The sequence below is a fragment of the Ursus arctos genome, unplaced genomic scaffold (genome assembly GCF_023065955.2).
Source record: "Ursus arctos isolate Adak ecotype North America unplaced genomic scaffold, UrsArc2.0 scaffold_10, whole genome shotgun sequence".
Lineage (NCBI taxonomy): Eukaryota > Metazoa > Chordata > Mammalia > Carnivora > Ursidae > Ursus > Ursus arctos.
The window spans coordinates 46,057,408-46,070,084 of record NW_026622764.1 but is presented as its reverse complement, the minus strand read 5'-3'; the positions used below and the strand labels follow the sequence as shown (position 1 = coordinate 46,070,084).

Here is a 12,677-nt window from a genome sequence, read left to right as displayed (position 1 = left end):
CTTCATGAACGGGGTTACTGCCCCTGTGAGAGTTAGGAGAGCACTTGCTTTCTCTCTCTGCTCTCACCCTTGTGAGGACACAAGGACAAGTTGGCAGTCTGCAACCCAGAAGAAGGCTCTCACCAGAGCCTGACCATGTTACACCATGATCTTAGACTTCCAGTCTCTAGAACTGTAGAAATAAATTTCTGTTGTTTGTATACCACCAGTTTATGATATTTTGTTATGGTAGGTCAAACTAACACATCAACTTCATCCAAAACCTGGTGACAAAAGACTTTAACACTACAGAAGCTAACAGTTCCTACTTACTATTTGGGATGACTGGATAATTTCCCCTACTCAAAGGCAGATTCCTAAAGAATGGCAATGGCTCTTTGGACAGTCAAATTTCTTACTTAGGGAAGACAAGAATAAATTGAATCAGGCAAAATAGTTCCTTTTGTTTCCACTGTTACTCAGGAATTATACAAGTATTGCAGAATCTTAGGAACAATCATATTCCATATCATCCTTATTCCTCAGAACAGGTTAAATAAATAAATAGAACTCTTAAAAATTCATTGACTAAGATTCAGAAATCTGCTGGGTTAAAATGTCCTTACCATTAGCCTTAAGGAAAAATAGGAAGGAGGAAAGGGAGGAGGAGGAGGAGAAGAAGAGGAGGAGGAATTCCTTTAGAAAGCGTGGTATGATTATTGTTTATGTTGTGTAAGTTTATAAAGTTGGGCATTACACCATACTCCATGCTCAACTTAATTGAATCCCTTGTAATTATTTATACTATTTAAAAGGGATTTTCTCGTCCCCAAAAAACCTCTTGAACCTCAAGTTATAAGGGCTAGAAATAATTCACTGAAAGAAGTCTGCCATTCGAACTGGCCAAGAGACTCTTACTACATGAAGTGCTGTGAAAAATCATCCCACTGATGATTCAGGAGCTGCTGATCACACATACTATCAAAATGAGACAAATCCCAACTGAACTTGTGCTTCCCATGTGAAGGTGACATCTCAAGAAGACCAAACTGTGACTCCGACAAATTGCTTGAAACTTCGGTTTTCTACACCTTGAAATTCACTAAACTGAAAAGGAGATATTTCGAGGGCTTTCTCTTTATATTCATATTTCTTAATTTTTTCCCTTTTATCCTCTCTCAGCCATTTCGCTCCCCCCCATTTCTGTCAATTACCACTCTGTTCTCTGTATCTATGAGCTTGTTTTTTGTTTTTGTTTTGTTTCAGGTTCCATGTAATAAGTGAGGTAATACGGTATTTGTCTTTCTCTACTGTATTCGTCTTATTTCACTTAGCTTAATACCTTCTAGGTCCATTCATGTTGTTACAAATGGCAATATTCTACTGTATATATTTATATACCACATTTTCTTTTTCTAGTCATCAGTGGACACTTAGGTTGTTTTCATATCTTGCCTGTTGTAAATAATGCTGCAGTGAACATGGGGTTATATATATACATATCCTTTCAAATTAGTATTTTCATTTTCTTTGGATAAATACTCAGAAGTGGAATTGTTGCATCATATGGTAGTTCTATTTTTAATGTTTCAAGGATTTCCCATAGTAGTTACATCAATTTGCAATAGTTCACGAGGGTTTCCTTTTCTCTACATCATTTCCAACACTTGCTATTTCTTTTCTTTTTGATTATAGTCATTCTAACAGATGTGTGGTGATATTTCATTGTGGCTTTAGTTTGCATTTCTCTGATGATTAGTGATGTTGAGCATCTTTTCAAGTACCTAATGGTCTTCTGTACGTCTTCTTTGGAAAAATGTTTATTAAGATATTCTGCCCATTTTTGAGACTACTTTGATGTTATATTCTTTTTCCTGAATTTCTTATTGCTTTGTATTTTGCTATGAACTTGATAGATATTTCTCTGGCTACGTAATACACAGAGAAAATAAACATGACAATGGAAACCTTGAGAAAATTGTAATGTTACCATGAAAGAGTAGTGGAAGAAGAATTAATTTTAAGTGTGAATGAAAATTATCTTCTCTGTTTATAAAGGGCAAAGAGATCATTCTCCCTGCCTTTTCTAATTTCCTTGGAGACATAGTGTATCTCAGTCCTCATTCTAACCATTGGAAAATAAATAAACCTCTCTAGAGATTAAGGCCAAACCCCCCCCCCTTTTTTTTATTACTTTAGAGATATTTCCAAAGTCAAATGCTAACTAACTTTTAGATAGGTAAACAAGTACTTCTAAAATTAACTCAGCATTTTCTCTCATAGGATGAATAGGAGACTGTCATAAGGTATAGCCTCTGTCTTTTCAGGAGCTACAAGGAGTTATTGTTCTGTTTCCTACTTTAAAGTATAAATTATGAGAGGTTTTTTTTTTCTAATTCATAGTCATTTTTTTTCACTACCTTACATGTATCTGATGATTAATGCCTATCCAATAATAAATTATGTTTGTTCTGTTTTCTGTATTGGTACGGAGGATCTTCTTGTTGCCAGGATTATCTTATTTTCCAAATCAATCCAATATAATGTATTTGGAAATATGCTGTCTATATACTTGATAATGGTTATGGAGAAGTTATCTTACCTCTCTATGAAAATTTATACACACACAGATTTTTTCTTTAAAAAATTATGACATATACCACACTTTTCAAATTGCTCCTCATATAACCAAATAAATTCAGGTACTACTTTATTTATTTTCAATTAAATTACAAATACTTTGACACTTCAGTCATACGTATGTATTCCTATATACATATGCGAAATATAAGGCTATCCTTTTACATTACTCCGATATTATTCTCCTACCTTCCAACATTATCCATAAACCTATGATATCATCTAATAATATGTCCATATGCAAGTTTTCTTTTCAATTTTCTCAATAGTACTATTTAACATAATTATTTATATCCCTTCTTCCCTCAACCTAAGCATTTTATTTTATGTTCTGTGATCTTTAATCTTCTCACTAGATGACATTTTTAGAATGTTGTTACTTCATCAAAATTCCTGTTCTATTGAGATGGTATTATGTATTTACTTCAGTGAAATTTTTAAATTTTATTTTAGCAGTTGTAGTTGTTCTTTGTGTAAATAGTAACACAATCACTGCCCGCAACACAGTATTGTATTAAATTTAGAATAACTATATATTTAATTTTATCTTTGGATATAACTATGTTCTAAGTGTGGTCATAATTTAAAAAAATTAAGTCAGATTTATTGAAGTAAAATTTGCATGTGGTTACTTAAAATTTTTTAAGCACTTTACTTTCCCTGTCTTGAGATTTATAATCTGAATTACTTTTCATTACACCAAGATACATGCAACCCAGACTAATTTACTCAGAAAATCTATCTGGTAGGTTTACTCTCTGTTTTTATGCACCTCGTTAGATATATTTATTATACTGTCATAAAGGAATGTGGTATGCTGTATGATGGGTAGAAATGCCTTGAGTTATAGTCATTTTGTTTAATTATCTCTCATCATCATCTTCTTGATCAAAAAGTATAGTTACAAATACAAAGCTATTTTCTGGCTTCTTTTACCATATATATGTTCTTTCCACATGAAACATCATAAGATTTATTTATTTGATATTTGGATTTGTGTCATTTGCCAGATCATGTTTAGGTTTGTGTCTTCTATTTATGTATGTTTGTAGTACATATTCATTAATTGAGCAAGCAAAGACTAAGAAAATTCTTTATACCTAAAGATGTACATTGTTCCTCAGAGTAATAAAAGTCCGTCCTTTACTTATTTTTCTTTCTATGTAATCATCCCTTCTCCACATATTCTGGATTTGCTTTTGGGATCTACTGTTACATTATTACTGTATTATACGTCCCGGATTTTTCTTTTTTAACTTTCACTTATTTCTTTTCATTTTGTCTGTATTATAAAATATTTCCTTCCGTTGAAGGCTTCAAAACATTAAGTAATCTTTGTTTAATTTTTATGAAAGTATAGTTTATACACGTTAAATTATCAGATCATAAATATTTAGTTGATTGACTTTTAACAACTGCATATACTCATGTAAGTATCTGAAACAAGACATAGAAACATATATCACATGAGATGAACCATGGGTAGAAGTTGGCAGGTGGAACTACTTTTGATTTAATCCTTCATTCTAGACAATGTGGAGCTGTCAACAGTATACTAAAGTTATCGTAGTCGCTCTTACCCCATCTCGTCAGATACCTCCTGATGGTATCACTCAAACAGGAAAGAAAACAAAAATGTGTCTCTTCTGTCTTATGAAAAGTTCATTACTTTCTTGAATTTGTTTGAGATTTCTTTATATCCACTATTCTCACGTAGGTTTTAAATCTGAAATTTTGCAGTTTTTCGTTCCTTGTCTAAAAGTGATGATCTCTAGTGATTGTCTACATCCTAACCAGAAGCTAAAGGCCTAATTAGAGTTAAAGCCACTTAATACCCAAGTTTAATAGTCATTGTGTTTCTCATATCTCCCATGCTGCATCATGTTTATCTCTGCGTTCTTTTCTAAAATCTCTGGGGATAAGTTTTCAAGTTTGCTCTTCACAAAGTTAATTCAGCTTATCAAGTGAAAATTCTTATCCTTTCTGTGTCCAAAGAGTATTTTATTTCTTCTGTATTACTTTTTATTTTCTTGTAGTTTTCCGTGAGCCATATGTTTTTCATTTTTTGCCTATTTAATCTTCTTTCCATGTGGATTTCTGATTTTATTTAAAAGATACATTCTTGATTAAATATACTGGGGTGCTCAACATTTATTATCTATTTTTAAGAATGACTTCAAAAGCATGTTATTAGAATCAGTCAAAGCAAAGATAGGAAGAATGCAGTCATATGTTTCTTAAATAACCAGAAGAATTTTGGGCTCGTGTGATAGAAAAATATGAAAATATTGCAAGATAGAATGAAGTGGTAATTAGTTTGATTTGATCCAACCAATTGGTAAGAATCCTGAATTGAGATTAAATAATTTTATATTACCCGAATTAGACAATACAGTTGTTAAAAATGAAAAAAAAAATACTTTATATGTTTTATTGGCCAGGGCTGTTATAACAAAATACTGGGTGGCTCAAACAACAGACATTTATTTTCTCAGTTCTGGAGATTTGAAGTCTGAGATAAGGGTGCCATCATTGTTGTTTTCTGGTGAAGCCCCTCTTCCTGGCTTGTAGGCAACCACCATCTTGTGTGCTCATATGACTTTCTTTTGTGCATGTAATGGACAGGGAGAAAAAGAAGAGACAGAGAAAGTGAGCATATACACAAGAGAGAGAGCTTTGGTATTTCTTTTTATGACACGAATCCTATTATATCAGGGCCCTATCCTTGTGACCTCATCAATGTTAATTACCTCCTTATAGGCCCTATCTCTAAGTCCAGTGACATTGGTTGTTAAGGCTTTAACATATGAATTTTAGGCATACACAATTCAATCCATAGCACCATATTGGCATAATACTGGCATGAAAATATAAAATGGTTTAGCATGGTAGTCTTAGTCATGAGAAAAAACACGCAGTAGTTCTTCAGCTCCAGATCTTATATCCTGGCCAAAAAACGTGGTTTGTAGGAATCCTTATCCAACTAAGAAGTTAATCCAACATTGTTTAATAACCTTCATTTTGTCTTTAATGGGTGCACCATTTTAAGCCATGGTAACATTAAGAAGAAAAAAGGTAAATTAAAATTAGAATGCTCCTTTTGCGTGCATAGTTTAGAAATTGATGAATATTTGCTCATTTAAATTCTTGAAAATTTTATGAAAATTGGGTTAGAATATTAACAAATTTGCCTATTATTGAATGGCTTGATTGAGTAATTTATTTAAACTTATTATTTTAAGTAGAATAGTATAGCAAAATTTATTAATTTCAAAATATTGGTGGGATATTTAAGGAAACTTGAATTTCACTATATTTATAGGTTGAATTTATTGTGCATAAGTGATATTTAGGTAGTAATAACAGTTTGGTCTTACCTTCTTGTTTACCTAGCTTTTGTTTACCCAAAATTTTACGAGAGAGATATCTTTATTTTCCCTGTTTAACGCATGTGGAAACTGTGTCCCAAAAATGTTAGAAGTCTTCTCAGTGCCACACATATGTCAACTGATTGAATTAGGATTTCCATCCAGACATCTCATTCCAGAGTTCACACTCTTAATCAATGTGATATTGCCTCTCAATACTTACAATATACAATACTGTAAGTCTTGAAACCTTAAAAAAAAGTCATTAAATCTTTAATGTTGTCATTAATGATTAATATTGACAACAAAAAAATTGAATATACAAATTTATCTAAATTTTAATGTTTATGAGTTTATTTTCCCGAAGGGTATCTTATTGAAAATGCTTATTAAATTTGTGATGTCTTTAAGAAGAAAAAACAAATTTATATATCAAATCTCAAAACTTAATAAAAAATTATATTTACTTGGTCATTTAACTTGATTGTTTTGAAAACATAGTAACTGCTACATAACCACTTATTTTTATATAATAGTCAATTACACAATGACATGTTTATCTTCTAAGAATTTAGAATGCTGATGTATTTCCCTTTATTTTGCAGTAAATGCTTTATTTTTAACAATGTCTTTATTTTGAACAATTTAAAGTTAAATTCTTCTCGGGTGAGATATTTGGACTACAGTCTTTATATTCACTGCTACTTTCATGATTAAAAAAAAGATAGTCAAAATAATTTCTAGGATTTATAGCTGAAGTAAACAAAGATGAGCACAGTTCCCAAACTAATCCCAATTAGCAGACTTCCATCTAGTATGCTTGTGCTGTACTGCAGAGACACGATACTGAACACTAACAAAGTCCATTAAATCCTTTAATTCTCTGCATGCACTGTAGCCACTACAGTCCTGCTGTTATTCATATTCGGGATACACTGTGTCATCTATACTTTGCAGGCTGCAGTGGAGCGGGAGCAATTTCCATGACTACCTCTGTCCCACATGATTTCTGTTATTAGGCATTTGTGCCCTATCTTATAGCATTTCCCAAATCAAATTTAAATTGAATGATGTGCTCCTGAAACCAGCAAAATAAAACATGATGCCAAGCATTTTGGTAAGATTAATACGGGGTACATGTGAAGGGGACAAAGGAGAGTGGCATGTAAGGGTCCACAAATTATATCATGCATGTTGCTATCTCCCATGTTAAGGCTGGCAGTATCTCTGACATGAAATAGGGTGGAATCTGCCAGAGAAAGTCCAAAATCTGAAAAATTTTATCCTGGATTAATTCCCTTGGAAGAGCATTTTCCTTTAATGTTCAGCATAGAGTCATTCAGTTGGTCAAGGTCTAAAAAACTGTGTAGGATATTTCTAAGAATAAGAATGGTCTAATTTATTTGCTTTTTGATTAGGAACACCCACTTTGGAGAAAATGATATTTGGCTTCAGTTATCATCCTCTCTACATAATAGATGAATTCGGTTAACTAAATTAATGCTTCTGAACTTGAATTTTTGGTACATAAATACACTTCATATTTTAAGAATTTAAAAGATTATATACATACATACTCATAAATACATGAGTATATACATTCAGCATAGTTACTGCACATAATAAGGACTATATGAAATGTAAGCATTATTATCTGCCATTATGCCAAATTCCCATAGCTTTGTTTGGACCTTTCATATGTCACTTGTCATTTAATACCAAGTTTTACCTGCATTTGCATATCTGATAGGCTTTCAACTATTTAAGGGCATAACTCAATTTTATTTTGGTGTACCTGTATCACATACATAGTATAATAATAAAAATAATGCACACTATTAAGCATTTCCTGTGAATCTAAGAGTTGTAAGTATTCACCATAAAATAAAAAAACCAAACAAGCAAATTTGGTTCTTGAGGGGAGTGAAATTAGATCTAATTATTTTAATTTGCCAATAATATACTAATTATTTAATTGTGAACTCTTTATGCTAATATTAAATTTTAGAATATGGTTTATATTTTAAAACTATTAATAGGCTATTATAGAAAACTCAGTAGTCACTTCACCCAGATTATAAATGTTTTTTATACCATTTCTAAGAATTCATACTCCTATAATTTGTAATTAAGTCTGCCATAATTAAATGCTAATCTCCTTATATTAAAAAAACAAACTATGATCCTAACATAGATCTATGCATTAAACAATGACAAGCCTCTGTGATCAATGATAGAATCCAGGGCTCTGCTTCCCAGAGATGAAAATTCCACAGTAAATATTGGATTAGCCTTGGCAATTTGAATTTATAACAATAACAATAAACAGGTACTTCTGATTAAGAAGGCAGTTGGCTTCTTTAGAAAAATATTCTTCCTCTCATTTTATATAAATTTTATAAATTTATAAAATAAATAATTTATGATATAAATTATTATATAATATAAATTTTAACATCCGATATATTATTTGCATAGAATCATGTTTATCAGTGTTGGCTGTTAATTTAGAAAGTGAGATGAGAAGGTGTTTGACAGTCATCTGACAGGCCATGGGAGTTATCCATTGCCATTGTCCATATGACACTTTCACGATTGGACCTTAGTGTTGTTCCCTGCCATCAGTGGGACAGGAGGCTCTGTGGGTCTGTCTTCATAGAAGCGCTCTGCAGCCATTCCTCACTTGGTTTTGGTTGTGTCCTAAGATGGTGCCTTAAACCTGGGTCTCATCCTCTTATATTGATCCCACAGAAATGGGATCCCTTTTTCCCATCCTATCCAAAGGGACTTCATTTTAGGGCAAATCCCTGCTTTTCACCTTGTATCTTCAAGACACTCCACCTCTTCCTGAAATACCTTTTTTTTTTTCCTTTCAACTGTTCTATAGACTGCATATGTTTCAATATGTTTCAATATATTTAGTTTCACAAACAGATGCCATATATATATATATATATATATATATATATATATATATCTTTCTCTCCTCTTGTAACTTTTGCTTTCTGTCCTATTAATATCTGTCTTTTGAACAATGAAACATTGATTTCACCTATACAAACTTGAGCAGACAGCTTAATCCTTTTTTGTACCTCCATACTATACTGCAAATAACATTTTTACTTCATAGGGTTTTTAGGTAGACTAATAAATCAATGTAAAATTATTAGAGTAAGCACCATATGGCACAGTAAGCACTATATGATATTGTTATTGGTACTATTACAATAATAATCATTACATTCATGGGAGTAGGGTGAATATATTTAGTAAATATTGCCAACATGTAAAAAATCATATATAAAATATATAACCACATTTTGATACAGTTGATATGTGTAGGGGAAAATAGAGTTGAACAATTATATTCCGAATTGACAAAAATAGAAAAGCAGGAACACATTTTATACCAAATAAAGCTTTACGACTGAATTATCCAATTAATTGTCTCAATTCTCCAGTTTATTTTATCAATTAAGTTCCTACCCCAAATAATAATTGCACTGGTTCAATACTTTGATTTAAGAATATAAAAACAAAAGCTTTACCAGGATTTAGCAAAAATAGTTGTCTTTATAATGCTTCAGAAACCTGTTTGTTCCCCAGTGAATACTAAACACAGTGCCATGTTATGTCTAAATCTATCTCTGAAAAAAATTCATATGGAAACTACTTTTGGTTATTAGATTTTGAATTAGGTAGAGTACATCATTTATACCACCCATGCATGTAATCATTCATTGATTTAATATGCATTGCAGGAGAGCCATCAAGGGAAATAGAAGGTTGATATTAGAATGTGAAATTGCATAAAAGAAGATGAATGATAAGGAATTAACCGTAACTGTATCTGCTTTTCCACATAGGGGCTTGGCTCAAATAGGAAATTCTATAAACAGAATTTGAATACTCTGTATTATTAAAGGGTTATATGACATATTTTTAATTTAAAATGTTTAGTTGTGAGAGAAACAAACCATTTAAAAACACTGAAGTGCTTTAAAGTGCTTTTCAAATATGAGGAGTCTATGTATTTTAAAACTGGATTGTTGAGCATAAATGCATTTATACAATGGTAATGGAGTTTGTAATATTTCATAGATATTTGTATTTCAATCCCCCTTCCTACCTCATGCACTCAACTTAGAAACAAATACAATCACTGGAGAAATAGAAGAGAAAGGTCTTCTTTTCCCACATCAGAATTGGCATTTAAAACTCATCCAGACACTTTGTGGTTTTGACAGTGGTTTAGTCCCTTTCATACTTTTTGTATTGGAGGGTTCATATGGGGACTATTAGACTAGCCAGTAAACAACTTTGCGATGGAACAAGGTTAGGAAGGAGAAGGTAGAGAGGGTCTGTAGTTGACCCAGAGAAATATGGATGGTATCATTCAGAGAGCCAGAGTAGTGGCTTGCTTGGGAGAGAGGAATAATAGTAAGATTCAAACAAGCAGTCGAAAGGAGAATATAATTCACACTGCCAAGTGTTGATAATATGGAAGAAGTTAGATACCAGAAGATACAGAGCCCACTTTCTTAGGAAACAGTTGAGACCAGTGAGGTTGAAGTTTCCATTAAAATCACACAGCTAGTGACAGAGAAAGAAATTGAGCTCCGTTTCTCTGACTCTAAAACGTGTGTTCATTTCCACCTGAACGCCAGAGAATAGGGAGGATTGGGAGTAAGTAAAATTTAATATATATATTTGTTACCAGGAGAAATGTACTTCGATATTGGTATGGGCCAGAAGGTGAATTAAAAACAGTAAAAATTTAAGACTAAGACAAGGTAAGAAAACAAGAAGCACATTCATCCCCAAACCAGCAGATAGGCTCACTAATAACAATTCTGCTTCCCTTCAGGATGCAGTAGGATAACCAATATTTGAAAGATAAACAAAAGATTGACCCATTAATACTTGCGCCATGCTGGGTAAGGTCTAATGGGTAGATAGATGACAGATAGATGGTAGGTGGATAGGGAGACATATAGTTGCCCTCTACCTTTTTTCATGCCATTGTCTGAGACATCTCCTTCCTACCTTCCTCACTCCAACTACTCCTTGAAAATAAATGTCAATAAACAGTCTCTTGGGGCACCTGGGTGGCTCAGTCATTAAGCGTCTGCCTTCGGCTCAGGTCATGATCCCAGGGTCCTGGGATTGAGCCCCACATCGAGCCCCACATTGGGCTTCCTGCTCAGTGGGAAGCCTGCTTCTCCCTCTTCCACTCCCCCTGCTTATGTTCCCTCTCTTGCAGTCTCTCTCTGTGTCAAATAAATAAATAAAGTCTTTTAAAAAATTAAAAAAAAAATAAACAGCCTCTTTCTGTAAGTGCTTTCTCTTCATCCCCAGTTAGGAAATGATGCCTCTCTCTTTTGTCCTGCCATAATATGCTATGCATATATCTTATTTCCATCTTCTGATTGTATAATGCTTGTGACTTATTGCATTTTGGGCTTTCTCTATATAAGTCTGCACCATTCTGCCCAAAGACCGTTTTGTTTACCACTGGGTGAAGAACAGAAACTGTTCAGAACTTAGAGGGACAGTTTTTGTAAGTAAATGTTAGTCACTATTAATAAAAACTACAATAACTGATGCAGTCTTTTTAAAATCAAAGTTTATTATTTATGTAAAGTATAATAGATGGTGGGTGTTCTCTTCTGCACATTGTCCTTTAGAACTTGGGTGCTGGAGAAAATGCCATATTCACTATGTGTCTTAGAATCGACATCCAGCCACCAGACAGGGAAAGAATATGGTGACAATTTATGTGCAGGTGTTTGTATGGGCAAGCCTGAAGTACTGTACCTCCCGTCTGCTGAGATTTCACAGGACAAGGCTTAGTTACATGGCTACAACTAACTTAAGGAAGGTTCTGAAAGTGACTCTAGTTGTGTACCCAAGGAGGGGGAAAAAAAAGTTTTGGTGAACATCTAGGGAGGCTTTAACATAATGCCAGAAGTATTATGTAAATTTTGGTTGAATGAATTAATGAGTGAAATGATAAATCCCTGAATGAATATCTGAATAAATATTTAATCTACATGGTCAAACTCCTCTGGAATTACCACACCTTCCCTCTATAAAGCTTCGAACTGTTTGGTTTGTGCTGTTCTCTGAAGTAAGACTGGACATTGATAAGCTTGGACTGGATAGAAATAAGAGATTTTCTAGCCTTCAGATTTATAATCTTTAAAAATGTAATTGCTAATGACATATTGGACACATCACATAAATCCTCAATTCTTAAAAAAAAAGTGCTGAAAGGTAAATATTGTTATGTTACTTTTCAGACAAGAGTACAGGGTATCAGAGGTTATTTCCCAGTCCCACTCAGCTAAAACTGGGGGACTATCTCACCCCAAAGCCTGTCTGTTGTTGCATGTGGCTACCTAACCAACACACTCCTCATTAGGCTTCACTAGGATTTCATCCTCTGCCAGCTCACATTGCCAAGAGTGCACTGACCAATTTTTGGTCATCTGTTCCAGATAATAATCATAGAGAAGTAAAGTAATTCTGATTTTTAAAAACCTCTTCTGGAAATAACAATGGTTAATAAAATAGGCAATCCTAAGGGGTGTTATCCAAGATCAGATAATAAGCAAGAGAATCATATCTTCACACTTCTTATTTTGTAGTGTTTCTAGAAATTATAATATTTAACATATTGATATTTTA

The 12,677-nt window shown here is 33.1% G+C and overlaps 1 long non-coding RNA gene across 2 annotated transcripts in view; it reads right to left on the bottom strand.

Annotated features, from left to right (window-relative positions):
- Positions 1–5,052: 5,052 nt before the first annotated feature.
- The window catches only part of LOC123000730 (uncharacterized), an 84,415-nt gene continuing 76,790 nt past the window's right edge, over positions 5,053–12,677 (bottom strand). For both annotated transcript variants that reach the window (XR_008957928.1, XR_006408919.3), the window contains one exon: positions 5,053–5,222. This is a non-coding gene — a long non-coding RNA (uncharacterized LOC123000730). The remainder of the gene's footprint in view (positions 5,223–12,677) is intronic.